General features: G+C 38.3%; 1 protein-coding gene across 10 annotated transcripts in view; it reads left to right on the top strand.

Annotated features, from left to right (window-relative positions):
* Nucleotides 1-15,801, top strand: part of STOX2 (storkhead box 2) — a 222,582-nt gene that overhangs the window by 138,192 nt on the left and 68,589 nt on the right. Inside the window, exon 1 of one of the 10 annotated variants that reach the window (XM_019666953.1) lies at nucleotides 8,231-8,337. The exons of the other annotated variants lie outside the window; for them this stretch is intronic. The gene's annotated coding sequence lies outside the window, so the exon portion shown is untranslated. Of the gene's footprint in view, nucleotides 1-8,230; nucleotides 8,338-15,801 lie in introns of those variants that run through there. 10 annotated transcript variants of the gene reach the window in all.

The following is a 15,801-nucleotide window of genomic DNA, read 5'->3' as shown; positions in this document are numbered from 1 at the left end:
TTTAAAATAAAAACGTAGAGAAATAAAGCGATCAAGAATTTAAAACATATGAGGAGCATGGAAGCACAGAATCATTCTTGAGTTTTATAATATTTTTTAAATCTACCCAAGAGATTCACCTTACTGTAGCTACTACTGAGCATTGAGCTAAGTGCTGTGGACTCAGATGTCTAAAAATCACTGCTACCCTTGAGAAACTCATGGTTTGGTGTACAGAAGACAGACATGTAAACACAAACAATTACATGACAGTGTCATAAATGCTCTAACAGGGTAGAGTGTATACAGAGAGAGAGGAGAGAACTAAACAGCCATAGGAAGTTGGGGATACTTCACAGAATAGTTGACAATACTAAACCAGAAAAAAACAAAAAGTTACTTGTTAGTTCATCCCTATTGATTGCAGCATCTTGGCCAGGTTTTGCATAATGAAGACGGGAGCTGCCCTACCCCTCCACATCTTGGAAAATAGGCCTTTCTTTGAGCACCAGTACATGACTGGAATAGTTCACGTGGTACTGATATGTGAGTCTTCCAAACTCTAGTGAATACTCAAATACTACATTAAGGTTATCTCATTCCTCATCAGGTATTTATTGAACATGCATTTATTTTTTTAATTTTTAAAATGAACCTTCTTTCCTCCCTCTCTCCTTCCCTCCTTCCCTCCTTCCCTCTTCCTTCCTTCCTTTCCTTTCCTTCCTTCCTTCCTTCCTTCCTTCCTTCCTTCCTTCCTTCCTTCCTTCCTTCTGGGGTATAATCGACATTAACATTTTATTAGTTTTAGGAGTACAACATAATGCTTCAATATGTGCACATGTTGCAAAATGATCACCACAATAAGTCTAGTTAACATCCATCACCTCTCATAGTTACAGTTTTTTTCTTGTGATGAGAACTTTTTAAGATTTACTCTTAGCAACTTTCAAATATGTAATAAAGTATTGCTAACTAGTCACCATGGTGTATATTACATCCCTAGGACTTATTTATTTTATAATTGGAAATTTATACCTTTTGAACTCCTTTACCCATTTTGTGCTACCCCTCCCACCGCTTCTGTCAATCAACCACCAATCTGTTCTCTGCATCTATGAGCTTGTTTCCCTCCCATCCCCAGATTCCACAGGTAAGTGAGATCATACTGTATTTGTTTTCTCTGTCTGACTTATTTCACTTAGCATAATGCCCTCAAGGTCCATTTATGTTGTCACAAATGGCAAGATTTTATTCTTTTTTATGGTTGAATAATATTCCATTATATATAATATATAGTGTTATTATATATATAATATATGTATAATATATACAGATATAATTCATATATATTATATATGAATTTTTTATCCATTCATCCATTGATGACACTTAGGTTGTTTCCATATCTTGGCTATTGTAAATAATGTTGCAGTAAAAATGGGGGTGTTTTCTAATTAGTGCTTTCATTTTCTTCAGATAAACACCTAGAAGTGGACTTGCAGGATCATAAGGTAGTTCTAGTGTTAATGTTTTGAGGAACCTCCATACTATTTTCATAGTGGCTGTACCACATTTCCACCAACAGTGCACAAGGGTTCCCTTATCTCCACATCTTCACCACTACTTCTTATCTTTTGTCTTTACCTTCTAACAGGCATAAGATGATACTTTATTGTGGTTTTGATCTGCATTTCCCTGATTATTAGTGATGTTGAGTACCTTGAGCATGCATTTAAAATGAATGAAAAAGTCATTTAAGTATAAATTCTCTATTTGCATTTGAGCACCAAGATGTCTACTAGTAAAGAATGTTTGAAAGAATTTGTTTACTCATCAAATTATGGAACTGCCCTATTATAAACCTAGCTTTCATTCTTTCAACAAATATTTATCTAATATCTACCATGTCCAGACCTTGTATTGGGTCTTCGGAAAAGTCATGACGCTTGTTTGCAACAGATGGTACTAGTTCATTTTTTGAAATACTAGAGTCATTCGCATCTATGTTATTGCTATTTCATTTGACAGCTGACAGTTCTAGCTTCATTCTAAAAAAAAAAGCAATTTGGTTGAGTTTTGGAGATTTTACAAGTAGAAATGGAAGACCAAACTATGCATTTTTGCCATATTTTACTGTTTTACTTCCATTAACGGAACAAGGTGCGTAAAGCTTGTGAAAAGTGCATAAAGTTTACTGTGACAGTGCTCTATAAGAATGTCAGTGCCAATGATGGTTCACAAAATTCCGTGCTGGTGATTTTGATCTCAACGACACTCCTTGGTCAGGGAGGCCCATCGAGGTTGATGATGACAAAATAAAGGCATTGATCGAGTCAAACCCACGTTGCATGACACGAGAGATTGCAGAAACATTGAACATCCATCATTCAAGAGTTCATGACCACCTGAAGAAGCTGGGATACGTAAGCAAGCTCGATATTTGGGTTCCGCATGAACTCAAAGAAGTTCATTTGATGGCACGTATAAACACCTGCAATATGCTCATTAAACGTGAGAAAAATGATCCTTTTTTGAAGCGACTGATAACTGGTGATGAGAAGTGGATTGTTTACAACGATGTGGTACACAAACGGTCTTGGTCCCAACATGATGATTCGCCTCAAACGACATAGAAAACAGACATTCATCAGAGGAAGGCTATGCTCTCAGTGTGGTGGGATTTTAAAGGTGTCGTGTTTTTCAGGCTCCTACCAAGGAACTAAACAGTCAATTAGAATGTGTACTGTCAGCAATTGGGGAGTTTGAACGAATCCATCATCCAGAAACGTCCAGAGTTTGTTAATTGTAAAAGAGTTGTGTTCCATCGTGACAACGCGAGACCACACACAAGTTTGATCACCCGTCAAAAATGATTGGAGCTTGGATGGGATGTGTTGCCACACCCACCATTCTTGCTTGACCTTGCGCCGTCAGACTTCCACTTGTTTCGCTCTCTTCAAAACTCATTGCATGGTATAACGTTCAATTCAGATGAGGCTGTAAATCAGCACCTTGTTCAGTTTTTTGCAAATAAAGACAGGTCCTTCTATGAACGAGGAACTATGAAGCTTACTGAAAGATGGCAAAACGTTATCGAACAAAATGGGCAATGTATCATTGATTGATCTTTGTTCTTTATATAAATAAATGACCTTTGAAAAACATAGAAAAATATGTCATGACTTTTCTGAAGACCTAATACTAGATACTGGGCACATCAACAGAGAAGATAGACACAGTTACAGGACAATAAGATATAATTTAGTTAAATCTTTTATTTTGCACATAAAAATATCAGCTATCATTTGTGCATACATTCATATATGTAAAAATATAAAAGTGTTTTAAATGTACTGGAAGGATTAACATCAAGTTCATGAGAGTGATTTCATCTTGGTATGGAGACAATGAATTTATCATCTTTACCTGAAAGATTTCATTTCTTCTATAGAGAAAGATCATGACAAAATTTCAACAGTTGCCTATTTGAGGTGAGGGCTATGTAGGTGTTTGTTATTTTATAATTTATTTTTAATTTTTAAATTAAAATTCTTTTTAAAATACCTAAAACTTTTGTATTTCCAAAGAGGGAAAACACAGGACGGTCCCACTTGCAGAATTTGGGTGATGGAGGTTGGGGAGACAGAAGACAGAGCTCATTGTAGCTGTGATAGTATAGCCATTCACTGGTTAGAAAGCAAGAGCAACATGACTTATTGATTATTGATTAGAATGGTTTATTTATTTGGAACAATAAGTAATTTTGTCCTTTAGATTTTATAGATCTTTTCCAGGTTGCATCTGTATTTTGAACAAAAGTTAGTTGTGCTCAAGTTAATTCTAATGGGCATAAGATGTTATGTATGCCTAAAGGCCTGCACTGAAAATGGAACCCAATGCATTTCTCAGGAGAAAAAGTTTTGTGAAAACAAAGAAGGTACAATTTTCTTGGGGACTGAGGATGTTGCAGAGGGTTGCAGAAAACCACGTAGCATGGTACAGCAAAGTTGTTTTATTGGGTTGTCGGAAAAGTCATGACTTATTTTTTCTATGTTTTTCATTGCAAAAATGAGTCATGACTTTTCCAACAACCCAATACATCTCTGAAGTCACAGCACAGCATTTTAGTGGCGATGAAAGGACACTGTAATGTAGGTTCTAAGGCTTTTGGAAGTGATCTCCTGCCCTCATTCAGTAATATATTCTTTTATATTTGGTTTGTTTTGCTGGGGCACATCATTTCCTCTTTCTTTGATAAGAACTGCAATCATCTTATCCTCCTTTTAGTATGGATTTCTTTAAGCTCTTTAAAAAACTTCAGCCATGAAATACTTAATGTTCTAAACCTGAATAATACATTTTGAATGTAGCTGCATGGCTCCCTTAGGACTACAGTTTTTTAAATGGAATAATTTAAAATATTTTCTATGTATTAAATGGGCACTCAGGGTAAATGATTTGGGTAAGAATGTAGTAATGTTCCCCAAGTATAACTGGTCTTGCTCTAAAACAAATAAATATGAGGTATTTGCTAAATTCAAGGTAACACGTACTTTTTAATCATTTCAAATGACCCCTCAGTGTTTAATAAAATAGCAGGATGGTATAGTGGTTAAAATCATGGGCTTTCTAGTCAGACTGATTTGATTTCAAATCCTGAATCCAGCATTTATTTGTTGTGACCTCAGGCAAATGTCCTATCTTTTCTTAGTCTTAATTTCCTCACTGTAAAATCACTATTGTAAGAATAGCTACTTCAGAGATTATTGTTGTTGTGAAAAGTAAGTGAGATTATGTGAAAAGTACACCAAGCGCATAGCAAGAATTTAATTCCTAATACTTAACTGTTGGTGTCAGCATTTACTGGTATGCTAATTGTATGGTTAGTGGGGCGGGCCTGTCTTTTGCTTCTCATACAAATACACATCCCAAAATATACCTATTTGTCTCATCTCTGGTTATGCACAGAGCCCCACTCTTCCACTAGCTGTATACAATATTTATTTCCTTGTGCTTCTGTTTCCCAGTCTGTAAGAACTGAATAATAATAGTACCACCTCATTGGGTTGTTGTGAGGATTAAATAAAGTAATAGTTGCCTCTTCCTGTTTTTGTAATACACACATTTTTTTCTTTGCTTGAAATGCTTTTCTCCTTTCTACCTTCCTGAAGACTCCTCGGTGGGCACCTTCTCTGTGGCATTTTTTTAGGGTTCACCCAAGCAGAGTTGAATGTTCCCTCTTGTGTGTCCCAATACCATGTCCATACTAATATTGTAGCAGCTGGCATATTGTATTATAATTAGTTGGCTTTTTACTTGATTCTGTGTTATCCTCCATTGTTATAACAAGGCTCTGTTGTAACAAGCTTACATTTTGGGGTATGTAGAGAGTGATGTTTAAACAAGTGTGTGGAGCCTTATTTTCTCTCAAACGAAGAAGCCAGCAAATAGACTGCTTTTAGGTTGCACATTTATTATTTTGTCCTTACACTGATATGTAACATTTCAAAATAGGCAAGTTGTTTGTTTTCCAATTTAGCTCCACATTAGTCCGTTCAACACGCAGTTCGGGTAGTAATCATTAGGCAGGGAGCCAGGTGCTCTCGGGCTATTTCTCTGGGAACTGTGTGGCCTCTGGACAAGCTATCAACGTATTAATACTTTATTCTTAAAGTTGAGATAATGAGACCTAACTTACTGGGCTGCTGTTATGATTAAATGAGAGAGCATGTGGTGTACTGTCCCTGGTACTTCAATGGTGCTCAGGAAATCTTAGATCGTTTCTTCTCCTCATCCCAGTTTATCCATAGCGGAAATAAGATGCTAATTCTCAGAGATCGTGTGAAAAATAATGTGATATCTGCTAACTAAAGTTCCACGCATTTTAGTTTTGATAATTTTTTTGAATGTCCTAATGGGGAAATTGAAGTTATTGGTGTCATAGTTGGGGTGAAGCAGTGTTCACAGCCACCAGCTAGACCTAAAGATGAGGCACCCGGGAAGAGGGAGAAACCTAGTGACAAGGACAGAAGGAGGTCTCAGACATGATCTCCAGGCATAAAAACTCAGGAGCCAACTTACTAAACAAATGCTCAAATGGGCAAGTTTTAAAAGAATCAAAATATTAATTTTTTAAGCCTGGGGATTCAAAACTATCATTTTTACTTCTGTTCTCCTTTATCTTTAATTTCAAGAAACTGCCATTGTAAGTTCTTATATTTTGGATTTGTGATTTGCTCTAGTGTCTTAATTTAATATTGATACATTTCAGATTTTTGAATTTTTAAGTCATATTTCTTTATTGAGTTCTTGTTGTTGTTGTTATTTCAGGCTGAGGGTCTTAGTAATTTAGCCAAATTCTACTATACACTTTGTGCTTTCATTTTATTCAGAATTTATGCTCCACCTCTCGCCCTATCACCTCTCCCCACTTTCGTCACCCAGTGTACCTCTGAGGGATTTAGTCTCCCAATGATAGTTAATAAATTGAATTAAAAATCATGAAATTTTCATTTTAGGCATGTTCTTCTCACCATTGCACTGCATTTTTATTGTATTTGATTAATGTGCTAACTGCATTACACTTATTAAATTACATCGCTATTTCATACAAAGGGTAGCTAACGCCGAAATTCTTTTCGTTTTTATTTCTCCAGGTAGATTAAGACTCTTAAAAATGAATTCACTCAGATTCTCAGCACACCTTTACAGTGACCCACGGTGGGCCAGGCGATGGTCTAGGTGCTGGGGATTTATTTGAGGCTGGTGAACAAAGATCCTTCGCGGACCCACAGTTTAGTGAGAGAGAGAGGGGAGAGGGGAGAGGGGAGAGNCCCTTTCAATACAATATAACAAAATTAGAACCTAAAGTAAATCGTGTATATGACTGCCTTGCTCTGATGAAACACACAAATCTTCGCTCATATGGTTTAGTTAGTGCTCACCACATATCTTTATATCCATGCAGGGAAAAAAAATGTTAATCTAAGAGGATAAGGCCTAAAATACTGCTCTGTCACAAACTTTATAAAATCCGTGGGCTGTGCTCCACACATAATGCTATAAAAATGCTTGCTATAGAAATGAATCTATATGAAGTAATGATGGCAGTGTCACACTGTACTGATAAAGCTCCGCTAAGTGCTATCCTAATTCTGTACAAAATGCCAATAGTTTCTTGATTATCAAAGTCTATCTATCACCAGCTCTCCAGAGCTATGACCCTAAGCATCCTCTATTGCTCAGCTCTCCAGCAGTCCTGAATGTGACTTCCATGTGCCGACTAGTGGTATGCCCTCTCTGCACAGTCCTAGGACACGCAGCCCCACACCTGCTTCAACCTAGCTATTTACAAATCTGTTTGATGTTCACTTCCTTAAAGACACCTTCTATATTCCTTTTAGGCTTAGTTAGGTGAGGCAACTGTGTCCTTTCACTGAATCTTGAACTTCAAATCATTGCACTTATCACACTTTATTACCATTGTGTGTGTGTGTGTGTGTGTGTGTGTGTGTGTGTGTGTGTGTAGGGGGGAGACGAAGAGAGAAGGAGAAGAGGAGAGGGGGACAGGGGGAGAGGGAGTGGGAGGGAGGGACAGAGGGAGAGGGAGAGGGAGAGGGAGAGAGAGGGAGAGGGAGTCAAACATGAAGGAAACTAAACAGGCTGTTATGAAATGTAGAAGAAGGGAACCTGACCGAGGCAGGACATGGGCAGGGAGTGTCAGGAAGCAGAAAGTATTGGGAAGGCAAGTGTGGCAGCCCCTGAGGAGACCATGGAGGCAGGATGAAGGCGAGACTGCGTGCCATGGTGAATCGTGGGCTGGGCGTCCTCAATCGAGCAAGTGGCTGCTTAGGCAGAGTTTGTAAAACATCACTGAGGAAATGGAAGGGCAGGCAGCTGGATGGTTGGGGGTGTGATAGTGAATAAGACCTAGTACCTCAAGGAGCTCACTGTGACCTGGGGACCCCAGACAAGTAAAGGGCAGCCTGTGGAAAGCCTAGAGAAGACAGATTTCAGGAGGTCCAAGTCCTGTGGGAGCACAGGATGTGGGGACAGAATGGCTGCCAACAGATGTTAGCTGGCGGCATTGCACAAAGCACCCTGCAACCCACGTTGGCGTTTTTAGTTTTGGGAAGAAGAGCAAAGGGGAGAAGTTGAAAGGCTTTACTTAAGGGAGTGACATGGCCACACTGAGGCGCTTTTAAAAGCCACTTTCCCTTCAGCGTGGAGAAAGGATCTGGCGTGATGGGAGGGAAGAGAAGCAAGACTGGAGAAAAAGAAATCACCACTGCTGCCTCTTCACAGATCTTTTTCATCAATGATTTAGAAGAAGACAGTCTTTTATCCAGTTTTTAAAAAGTAGGTGATTGACTTGTTTTCACTGCCCAGTGTTTCTCCCATAACCCTTTTTCTTTTTTTTACACATTAAAGCAATTTTGTGTAGAAAACACTGGATTTCTAGCCTCCCTCAGAAAGCCTCAGTACTGAAAGAATGTATTTATAAGTTTTCTCTAAAGGCAAGAGAAGCAAGTGAATGTTAAATAATCCAAGTCGTGCATATTTCAAAATAGGAAAACTGCTGCAGGACCCACTTGCTACCTTTGTTTGAAAGGTTTTTACCGGAGGTCCTATGATGTAGGTTCGTTCTATATACTTTAAAAGTCGTAACGTGTCCTGTTTCACAAATCACCCACTTTTCATAGTATGCATTCTTCTTCTAAATATAAGAGTAAAGAATCGATTGCTGATTTTACCTGTGCTCTAAAAACTTTATTGGAGCTATTTCTCGGCTCTGAGTTATTTGAAATCAACTCTACGATCCTTTTCAAAAGTATATACAGATCTCATCAACATGAAAAGTAATTTATTGGGGGAGTTTCTATTAAATAATATTTTCACTACTTTAAAAGTTTGGAAACTTCACATTGTCAAAATAATTGGGGTATTTGAAAAGGGAATGTAAAAGGCTATGAAATAGGAGGAGAAGAGTAGAAGTTGCTCCATCGTGACAGTTTTAAGATCTATGGCAATGGCTCCCAGAACCACTGAGTGGAGGACCAATTTTGTGACACTTGGGGCCTTTTGAATAAAAAAGAGTTCCATGGTCAAATTTGTTTGGGCAAGATGGGATTAAACAAAGTCAAACCATTTTCTTGACTGGAGGAAGTTCAGAGCCATAAATATGCTAATATGAGTGGTAACTCTCCCAAAGGGGGTATAACTTGTACTTTCCCAGACTGATTTGACCACAAAGCTTTTTTTTTTTAAGAAGTGTTTTGTGGGACTAGTGTTTTCTGAAATTTACTTTGGAAATGCTGATCTTCTGTGCAGGGGTGCTGAGGGGAAGTGGGGAACATGAACACATCTCCTACCCCCACACGCAATTTCCCCTTAATGGCCTTACACTGGAGCTGCCCACTTATTGTCACCTTCCCCCAAGGTCCTGGAAGGCAGGTCTCTTGTTCATATTGTTCCCCAGTAGCAAGCCCAGGGCCCCACTCGTAAGAATAAATAACAGTTTGCTCAATTGAGCATTTTTTTCTGTGCCACATGCTATTAATGATGTATGTATTATTGTCATACCCATTTTACAGATGAGAAAACTGAGACACTTAGGAGGTTAAAAACTTGCCCAAAGTCACAAGCTAGTAAGTGTTGGGTCCATAGGAGATACTCAGTAAAAATATGATTAGTGATTGATTTCTGCCCTCTCCAAGCCTATGCATGCATCATCATTTTATTTTTATAATTTAATTTTTACTTTTACAATGGTAATTATGTATGTAGTTTAAAAAGTCAAATAATACAACTATTATAGCAAGTACACATCTACACACACACACACACACACACACACACACACACACACACAGAGACACACACACTCACTCACTCACACTGTGTCCTGTCTAGTATCATAAAAAATACCAGTCACCTGTCACCCTCTACCCTCCACCATTTCTGATTCCCACTTCCCAGGGGCAATCTCTTCAGACTCTTTTAGTGGTTTCTTTAGTATTTATTCAGTTTCTAAAGAATATGCTTGTAATTCTGTATCTTGATTTATTAATTTTGGGTTTTATCTTTTGTCTTCCTGAGTAAGGCAAATGAAATTTTAGCTTTCCTTATATAATTTTCCCCCCTCCCCTTGTCCTCTCAATGCAGTTATATATAAGAATTTAATGATAAATCAATAATCAGTGTTCATATTATGATGATTATATGTTTTCTTTTTTAGAGGACCAAGTATTGTACTATGAGTAAATTTGCTTTCTTACATGCAGTGTGATCAGAAAATACAGAGAATGTTTAAGTAAAAACATTTTTTACAGTAAAAGACATATTGCCATTAATCCCCCTCAGAATATAACACACACACACACACACACACACACACACACACACACCCTTGCTTCAAGCAAACTTATCTCATCGTTCTTGCCACTTTCTGAAGCAGTTCTGTAAGTCCTCTTTCGTGAGTGTCTTTACTTCATCCTCCATCATGACAATGCTCTGTGTCACACATCGCTTCTGGTGCAGCAATTGCTGTCAAATAAAAACATTACAGTGTGTCCTCATCCACTTTATTCACTGGATCTGGCACCGTGCGACTTCTGGCTCTTCCCAAAGACAAAATAACCATGAAAGGAACGTGTTTTGAATCAATTCAGGACATCGAGGCAGCCATGACAGCGCAACTAAAGACACTCACGAAAGAGGATTTCCAGAACTGCTTCAGAAAGTGGCAAGAAAGATGAGATAAGTGTGTTTAAAGTGAAGGGGAGTATTTTGAGGGGGGTTAATGGCAATGTGTCTTTTACTGTAATAAACATTTTTTTTTTCTTAAAAATTCACCGTATTTGATCATATCTCGTACAACCCATTTGTTTTGCCTGGAGTTAATGATTGTCTTTTTTTTTATTTCATAGATTTTTATATATCTGCCTTTTTTTTTCTCCAAATGCTCCATCAGATGTGCCATAAACCCACCACTATTTATTTTATCAAAATGCTCTAGTATTTCAAATAATCGATCCATTCCCCTATTTTCTTGGAGAATTTCCTTTGGGAGCACCCTATCTTCCTCCCCCAATCTGGACTAATTGCTCTCTAGGCTGGCTAACAGCTGTTATCTGGGCGTTTTCTTCTCACCACTCCTGTGTTGGAACCTCTGTTCTCTAGGCACCATGTTTCTGTATTTCTTGGCTTACTTCCTTATTTTGCTACGCCACATCTCCAGGAGCTTCCTGGGAATATTAATTAAAAGGGCTGGGGGAGGGTTCTTCTGTTCTGTGCCTTGGCTCAGTTTCTTTCAAGTTCCTTTTCTAGTTTTTGTTTTGTTTTGGTCTCTAGAGGCACTAAAATGCTGTTTGGAAGTTCTGTGGGGGTAGAGCTTGTCCCCCGTGGGGCCTTCCTGCAGAATGATCTGGAGGGGTTACCGTGGGTCTTTTCCACCAGCCAATTTCCCTAAAAGAGACTGCCGGTCTCAAGATCCGCTGCCATCATGCTAGGAGTTGAGTGAAGTATGGCAGTTTTTACGGAATCCCATATTATTTAGTATTTGATTATCTCCCTCAGCTATGCTTGGACTCCCCAAGTTCAAAAGCTGTCTGGTTTAATCTCTCCAGAAAGGAAGATTTCTGTTATTTGCCTCGGCTGAGAAGTAGGTATATTAGAGAAAGGAGTGGGACCGAGTGCCTCAATTCTCCTTACAAACTTTATCAAACAATAGTCCTCTTTTAGCCTGTTCCATACCTCACCTTTAACAATACCTACATTCTACAGACTTTCCAGACTTCTTTACCCTCTACAACTTTTAATTTATTTCTTGTAACATAAAAATGATAAAATAAATGAAATGATTACCAGGGTACCCTTCGTCTAGATCAGCGGTTCTCAACCTGTGGGTCGCAACCCCTTTGGGCGTCAAACGACCCTTTCACAGGGGTCGCTGGGTACTCATATGTGGGCGTATCTGCATGTGGGCCTGGAGACGGATAGAGGAGCGGTGTCTCGGTTCCTAAGACCACCGAAAATATGTGTTTTCCGATGGTCTTAGGCGACCCCTGTGAAAGGTTGAGAACCGCTGGTCTAGGTTTACTAATTGTTAACATGTTGCCACATTTGTTCTATCCATCCATCCATCCATCCATCCATCCATCCATCCATCCATCCATGTATCTATCTTCTGTACCATTTGAAAGTAGGTACAAATCATGACACTTCACCTTTAGGGGTACAATTCCCAAGAACAAGGATATTCTTTTACATAATAAAATCTAGTGTACAGTTCACATTTAAATTTTTCCTATTACCCTAATAATGCCCTGTATTTTTTACTTCTTATTTGTAAATTCCAAGCTCTAATCAAGCATCCCATGTTGCATGTCTTCAGCCTCCTTTAAGCTACAACAGTTTTCAAGCTCTCTTTCGTCTTTTATGATATTAACCTTCTTAAACATTACAGGCTGGTTGTCTTACAGAATATTCCTCAATTTGAAGTTTGTTTGGTTATTTCTTCATGATTAGATTCAGATTGTTTTGTTTTTGTTTTTTGGAGGGGGGTATCAGGGAAATATGCCATAGGTTTTCTTGTGTTATTTTCAGCGCATAACAAACATGAGGAGGCACATGGTGGCTTTTTGACTCTTCGATGATGCCAAGTTTGATCATTTGGTTATGGTGGTGTATCTTTTGTAATTAAAGAGGAATCTATTTGTTGACATTTTGAGACTGTATGAACAGCTTGTTTTCCAACAATCTTTTATGCTATGGTTTTATCATATATCAATAATTCTTGCTTGAATTACTTTTATTACAGTGGTAATTACAAATGCAAATTCTAATTCTATAATTTCTTTGGAAGTTTTGAATTGGTGTTCACTTGTGGGGAAAAAAGGCAGTATCCTTTTTGGCACACTCTCCCTTTTCTGTATTTTTGTTTGTTTTTATATCACACTGTCCTCATGGATTTTTTTTTTATTCAATGTGTTGTAGTATTTTGCATACATGCTATTAGACACTCATCTTGTTCCTGATTTCGGCCATGGAATTGCCTTCAGCTTGGTCCCTGAGTCTTTTGAGATGTCCCCATCAGGTTTTGAGCCTTTTCTTGCTTTTCTGGCACAAAAAAGATGTTCCTGGTTCACTTAAGCCTTTCCTGAGTCAGACCTGGAGTCAATAATTTCTTTAAAGAATCCTTTTCTTTTAGCGGAGAATAGCGTTTAGAACCCAAGATCATAAATGCTAATGGGCTAGAGATTTTCCTTGGACAGAGCTAGGAAATCAAGAGTGCCTACTGATATCTCAGGGCTCTTCCTCCTTTCCCCAGTGTGCATTTGTGTATTTCTTCTCCCACCATATATTTACTAATTTTCTCAATCTCACCATACACACAAAATTATTTCCGAATTGCTACACCCACACCACCACCCATACTTTGCTTTTCCTCATGTATGTATATTTAAGCTTTCTTCACTCTCTTAACTTGGCTTCCTCTCATCCATCTGTTTTTCCAGCTTCCAGAATTATCTGATGGTTCATCTTTTCTCTCATTCTCTTCTTTTTCCTTCCTCTTACCGTCACTTCAGTGGGAGTCGGGAGGTACTGTTTACAGTCTACCATGTTTCGCCGAGAGCCTCATCATAGATGTTCCATCTGTTGGTGACTTGAAGTGAGAAGACAGGGAAAGAGTAAACACTATTTACCTTTAATACCGCAAATAGCTCTGCTAGTCATCTCTGCAGACTGGCATTCTTCCCTTTCCCTCATAGGCAAGTTAGAATTCTGCTTGTTTGACATTTCTAACCATCTCAGGGGGTGGGATTTCTTTCCAGTGGTGTTTGGTGGTTGAAAATTTAGAGATATGGGCAATATTAGAGAAAATGTGGCCTGCGGGTCTGAATATATATTGGGTTGTCGGAAAAGTCATGACGTATTTTTCTATGTCTTTCGTTGCAAAAATGCGTCATGACTTTTCCGACAACTCACTACTTAACACTGTGGTTGAGGACTGACTGCTCCACATTAGGCAGTCCTGGATGACTGCAGACAGGAAAATTAGTAGACCTATTTGGAGTCAGCCAGGCTGCCTCTCCAAGCCTGTTTTTGATATCTTGGTTCTCATATTTAATGGAAATGAGTGCAGACTTTTTCCATAAACTGCAAACGCTTGGATTTTCAAAACCACTTTGATGTCTGTTATCTCCGCTTATGCACAATGAATATAGTTTCAAATTTTAATTTCTTTCTACTCTATGAAATAGGTTAAGTGGAAAGCTGAAAAAAACAAAAACAAAACCAGAAATTTTCATCTTGGAATCCTAAGAATGCCTTTGGTTTTAACTCCAGTTACAGGTATAACTAGGGTTATAAGGGGAATTTTTTAAAAAGGTGTTAAACGTGATGCAGCCATCATCTCTGAAACCGTTTGAGAGGTTTAATTGATTGCTCTGTGCTTTGGTAAACAAAAGCTGGCATTTTCTTTCCGTGGGTTTCCAACTGCAGACCTGCTGCTTCCGTCCTGCCCCAGCAGTGGTCCATTTTGGTGGTCAAATCTAAAACATATGGCAGTTTCACAGGTATGCTTTTCGCTGGCACCTCTTTTAGCACTTGCTATATTGGCAGTTTTTTACAGGATCTTTTTCTCTGTGCTTTATTTATTTATTTACTCTGCTTGCATTGTGGAATTATGGGTAAAGCTGCTTTAAATCAGAATCATGTTAAATAAAAATATTTAAAGAACGTTTTGACCAGGAATAATGCGAATATTTCAACATAAATCATCTCTGCTGATTGGCTTACATTTTTCAAAACAGGAAGAATATCTTTAGCGATGCTCATGGTTTGGTTTTGCTTTGCTGCAGATTAGGTTTAGCGACAAATTCCATCTGGCTGGAGCTACATGCAGTCTCTCTATTGATTGGTTATATTGGGACTTCATGGGAGTGTCCTTCACATCGCTTTTCCCAGCATTTTTTAAAGCTCCATTGAAAAAAAAAAAAGAAAGAAAGGAAAGAAAAGAGAAAAAGGACCCTGCATTGTTTCAGTTTGCGTCCAACATGCAAAACATGGTCCTAAATTTTTAATTAGCTAAGTGAGTGGTGAAAAGGGAAAGTAATATAACAAGCCTCGGTGAGCAGCTGGGATGTGTTGCCATGACAACAAGTTCAGCAGGCTGCCAGCGAGCATGTCAATGGGTAATACTGGGAGAGGGCTTTGAAACAGTGCCTGCTAGCCACAATGTGATTGGTCACGCCTCTGTTGTCTTTGTGTGAACCGGAGGATGCTGGGTAAGACCTAGAGTGAATGCTCAGCTTGTCTCAAGGCTGCAATGAGGTAATGCTTCTGAATCTTTGGGGATTATGAGCTCCTGCCTCCAAAAGACTGCAGTCTAGAGTGTTTTCATTCCTATTTGCTTTAATTACTGACTATAACATGTTAAGAAGTTTTACAGCTGCTTTTATTCATTCTTCTATATGTGCATGTGTGTATTAGAGATAACTTAACACGTGTGTATGTTGCATATAGAATCTCAAGCGTAGTCTAAAAAAAGAGATAACCCTCCATATTAGTCATTCTGCTTAGAGTCAACATTTCTTTTGAATGCTGGCATCAGTGACAATAGCTATTGATGGATAAGTGATATATTAAAGTGCATTTATGTTGGGTAAGCAAATTTATTCATTTCTAGAGAATATTTTGGCATTGATTACTTTTTAAAGTCTTTTATTTATGATAAGTCTTTTTAATAGATATAAAGGGGGCTGTAAAGAGTGTCGGATTTGCTTGGTCAGGAGGTTTAGTTCATTTTAGATGCCTTGA

The sequence above is a fragment of the Hipposideros armiger genome, unplaced genomic scaffold (assembly GCF_001890085.2).
Source record: "Hipposideros armiger isolate ML-2016 unplaced genomic scaffold, ASM189008v1 scaffold_481, whole genome shotgun sequence".
Lineage (NCBI taxonomy): Eukaryota > Metazoa > Chordata > Mammalia > Chiroptera > Hipposideridae > Hipposideros > Hipposideros armiger.
The sequence above is the reverse complement of the archived record's forward strand: the minus strand, read 5'-3'. Positions and strand labels throughout refer to the sequence as shown.